The sequence below is a fragment of the Carassius auratus genome, chromosome 23 (assembly GCF_003368295.1).
Source record: "Carassius auratus strain Wakin chromosome 23, ASM336829v1, whole genome shotgun sequence".
Lineage (NCBI taxonomy): Eukaryota > Metazoa > Chordata > Actinopteri > Cypriniformes > Cyprinidae > Carassius > Carassius auratus.
The window spans coordinates 12733399-12738320 of record NC_039265.1 but is presented as its reverse complement, the minus strand read 5'-3'; positions in this window follow the sequence as shown (position 1 = coordinate 12738320).

Here is a 4922-nt window from a genome sequence, read left to right as displayed (position 1 = left end):
GAGTGATGCCAGTTCTTCTGGTTGTGAATTTTTTTTTTTTTTTTTTTTTTTTTTTTTTGTGCACACTTAAAATAATTGTAGTTGTAAATGCTGAAAAAAAATTTGCTTCTGCCATCCAAGATCCTCTGCAGTGAATGGGTGCCGTCAACACAGCTGATAAAAACATCACAGTAATCCATTCTGACGGCACCCATTCGCTGCATGGAATGCTACATGTCTCCAAAGCTGGTGAAGAGCCAAACACATCTGCATCTTAGACGACCTGGACATTGATAGCAGTTGTTCAGTTTTGGCTGAGATTAAATACTTGCTTATTGCATAAAGTATGTCCTTATACTATTGCACACTGACATTAGAACTAGTATGTGAAACGATGCACTAATTATAGTTTACCTTTTGAGTCAGGGAGTTCGTAGCGGGTTCGCGAATCATTTGAGTCAGTTCGTGAGTTCGTAGCGGGTTCGCGAATCATTTGAATCAGTTCGGTAGTTCATAGCGGATTCGCGAATCATTTGAGTCAGTTCGGGAGTTCATAGCGGGTTCGCGAATCATTTGAATCAGTTTGGGAGTTCGTAGCGGGTTCGCGAATCATTTGAGTCAGTTTGTCCAGTGTTGGGCAGTGACACGTTATTAGTAACGCAGTTACTTTTGACAGTAACTAATATTGTAACTCATTACTTTTTAAATAAATTAACTCCGTTACCATGGTGCATTGTCCGTTACTTTAAAAAAAATTATTAATTTTGACTGAAGTGCAGCCTGTTTGCAGACGCATTAGGATTGGTGGATGCCAACCACTGTAAACACGAAGACGCACTGTGGGCGTGTTTCCGTTTATTCAAGTATGTGCGGCAGTCATGGCGGGTCAAGGAGAGAGCAACACGAGTTTCTCAAAGTGGAAATATGCTCATTATTTCACTTAAGTTGAGCATAAAGACAAAAACCTTTAGTCAAACCTTTTAGTCTCTACTGTAGAGTCTCCGGCTTTCGGTCAGCTCCTTAGCAGGATATAATAGATTGCATTTTTAAACAGCATATATAGGTAATTTTGTCACATTTTTATCAATTATTTCAATCATTGAAATAGTTTTAGTTAACAATAACGACACCATCACCCACTGTTTTTTTTTTCCTCAAAGTAATTGACTGTATTCTCAAAAGTGTCTCCATATGAACATGGCTGGAAAACAAGAGGCACTGATGACATCATCAGAAAAGCATGTTTTTTTTTTCATTCAGAATAATGTGCACTGATGAATCATTCAAAGTTAGACCAGGGACAGTCTGTTTTGTCTTCATGTTGACTGTAACGTGTTTATAAGTTTATTTGAAAGCATGTGTTTTCTATCTCTAGATGTGTGTTTAGGGCACAGAGCATGTTCTGCTCATCAGGGTGATGTGAAGCTGGTATACACTAAAACGATCACAGCAAACAGGAAGTACAGCACACAAGTGCTGCTGTGAGAAGGACATTCAGACCTCGTGTTTCTGGAGAGAGGGTTTTTTTTGTTTGTTTTTTCAAGTCCGTGAGAGAGAAAAAAAAAAGGTTTTTCATTTTTCAACAGTCTGTACCAGGGCTGTAACCACCTCCGGTATTGTGTGGGACGATTAAGTGCCCCAATAATTAGAAATGAACGAATTGTTAGGATTACAAAAAATGTTTTTAAAGTTACATTTTAAGGCCGCTCTGCCTTGTCAATTGATTATGTTTTTTTGTTTGTGTTTTTTTTTAAGTTTGGCAGTTCGGAGGGTGAATCATTTGAGTCAATTCAGGAGTTCAGAGTGTGAATCATTTTAATCAGTTCGGGAGTTTGGAGTAGGTTCGCGAATCATTTGAGTCATTTCGGGAGTTCGTAGCGGGTTCGCGAATCATTTGAGTCAGTTTGGGAGTTCGTAGCGGGTTCGCGAATCATTTGAGTCAGTTTGGGAGTTCGTAGCGGGATCGCGAATCATTTGAGTCAGTTTGGGAGTTCGTAGCGGGATCGCGAAACATTTGAGTTAGTTCGGGAGTTCGTAGCGGTTCGCGAATCATTTGAGTCAGTTCAGGAGTTCGGAGCGGGTTCGCGAATCATTTGAATCAGTTCGGCAGTTCCTAGTGGGTTCACGAATCATTTGAGTCAGATTGTCCAGTGTTGGGCAGTAACACATAATTATTAACGCTGTTACTTTTGACAGTAACTAATATTGTAACTCATTACTTTTTAAATAAATTAACTCCGTTACCATGGTGCATTGTCCATTACTTTAAAAAAAGTAATTAATTTTGACTGAAGTGCAGCCTAACCTGTTTGCAGACACATTAGGATTGGTGGATGCCAACCACTGTAAACACGAAGACGCACTGTGGGCGTGTTTCCGTTTATTCAAGTATGTGCGGCAGTCATGGCGGGTCAAGGAGAGAGCAACACGAGTTTCTCAAAGTGGAAATATGCTCATTATTTCACTTAAGTTGAGCATAAAGACAAAAACCTTTTAGTCAAATGTAAGCTGGGTCTTTCTGGTTCGAATGTCCTAGATCTCCTAGCCCACGAATTTCCAATCCGTGGGTTCAGATTTTGTAAACCGTACCCTCGGTTTTTGAATCTGTACCCACGAATTCATAATCTTTCTGTCGGCTCCTTAGCATGATAACAGATTTCATTTTTAAAATAAAATGTATGTATGTATGTTTCTCGAAATTGATTCTGAATAATTCAGATTGCTTTCATTTATTTATTTCAAAATGTTTTGTGTTATCCATTGTTGATAGTTTTCATACTTAAGCTGTGAAAGAAAAATTATAGTGTTTAAAAATTACTTTCTGTTTTACTTTCTGTTTGTATATCATTTGAATCATTTGAGTCAGTTTGGGAGTTCGGAACGTGAATCATTTGATCGAGTCAGTTCGGAGCGGGATCGCGAATCATTTGAGTCAGTTGCTAATCGCGAATCATTTGAATCTGTTCGGGAGTTCGGAGCGGCTTCGCGGATCATTTGAATCAGTTTGGGGATCGCGAATCTTTTGAGTCAGTTTGGTATCGCGAATCATTTGAATCTGTTCGGGAGTTCGGAGCGGCTTCGCGGATCATTTGAATCAGTCCGGCAGTTCGGAGCGGGTTCGCGAATCATTTGAGTCAGTTTGGGGATCGCGAATCATTTGAGTCAGTTTGGGAGTTCGTAGCGGTTTCGCGAATCATTTGAGTCAGTTCGGGAGTTCGGAGCGAGTTCGCCAATCATTTGAGTCATGGATAGGCATTTTTAATAAATTTAGTAGCTAGGCGCATGTGCATTTTGAGTGCATTCTTTCACTGCATTATTCGGTGTATTCAAATGCATTTATGAATGCATGTGAATGCTCACAAATTTCAAGATATGGGGGTTAGAAAATTTATATATTTATATAATTTTATGTAGTTAATCAATATCACACGAAGAGTGCCATTTCAGTTCTTCTCCAAAAATCAGCATGATTAAAATGTGATATTAAGTTACTACAAACAATAATTTAATTACAAATACAAAATATTGCAGAATAATGTAATATATGAATGAATAATAGCCTAAAGAACCTTTGTGCCAAAAAGGGTTCTTTCTTGTCATTATAGAACCTTTTTAGCACAAAAGGTTCTTTGGAGTTGAGTAAGGAACCCTATGGTTCTATATAGAATCCCAATGAACACTTTTTTCTAAGCGTGTAGGGATGCTCCGAAAGGAAAATTCTTGGCCAAAACCAAACAAAATGAAACTCTGGCCCAAACACTGAGAACCGTTTTCCCCATGTATTTTTTCACCATTGCATGCGTAAATAAAATATCCATATAAATGTGCTTTTTACCGTTTTGTCAGAATTTTCATTTTCGGCTGAACTGACCCTTTAATGTCCTTTTTTAATCACTATAAACACATTTGTCGCCAACCAGTTGGACTACGGTTGTTTGCTTTAGTCGTTTTAGTGTGCATCAAACTTGCCCTGTAGTTGTTAATTTCTAAGTAATTTCATGTCACTGTGGAGTTGAATCCGTGTGTTTTCTGTTCATGGAGTTGAAGAAAACACCCAGGGACCATCTCAACCTGGCTCTCGAATGCTTTTCCACAGACACTAACGGCACTAACGCTTTATTTCCCCATCAAAGAGTGCTTTGTTTGAGCAGATAAACAGACGTTTATGCCTCCCCGGACTCTCCACTGACGCCTTCTCTGGAGCACGATCCGATTTTCATTAAGTTCATCATTAGCACTTATGTAACGCTGTCTGCGGCATGTCGTCATTGCTTATATCCAGCGTCTGTGTGAGATGAGGTGTCTGTCATGGCTAGTTAAGCGCTCAAATAGTAACTATTCCCCATCCTATGCTTTTGGCAGCACACCTCACACACCCATTTACATCACTACACGAGTGAGTGTGTGTCTTATTCAAGCTATTCATTATTTTACACATATTCTCTCCAGCATGTTCCTGAAGCAGCAGACACATGGATATGCAACTTCCCAGATCATATGCTCTTACTTTAAGTGATCAGATCTGCTGGGCCATAAAACAGATGATAAAATCGCACAGATGCACATTAAAGAAGGGACCCGAGCCAAATCCAGATATCAGGGACTTGGACTAGTGAGCAACACCCTTGCAACCTTTTAGCAACACACTCAAAACACGATAGCAACCACAAAACAATCCTTGGATAACATTGCCTCATGGCAGAACGCTTTGTACTCATATTGTCTTTAGAAAATGTAGAAATGAATTTAACATTTTGCGTTTTTAGCAAACCGATGCTTTACAAGATATAAACTTGCTGTTGGCTCACACTGTTTTGGAAAACATTTAAAGAGTTAAAGAGAGATTCCACCAAATATTAACATTCTGCTTTGTTTTACTCAGCCTTATTTCGTTCTAAACCTGCATGTCTTCTGCAGGACATTGATTTTTAATGTTTTGTCTA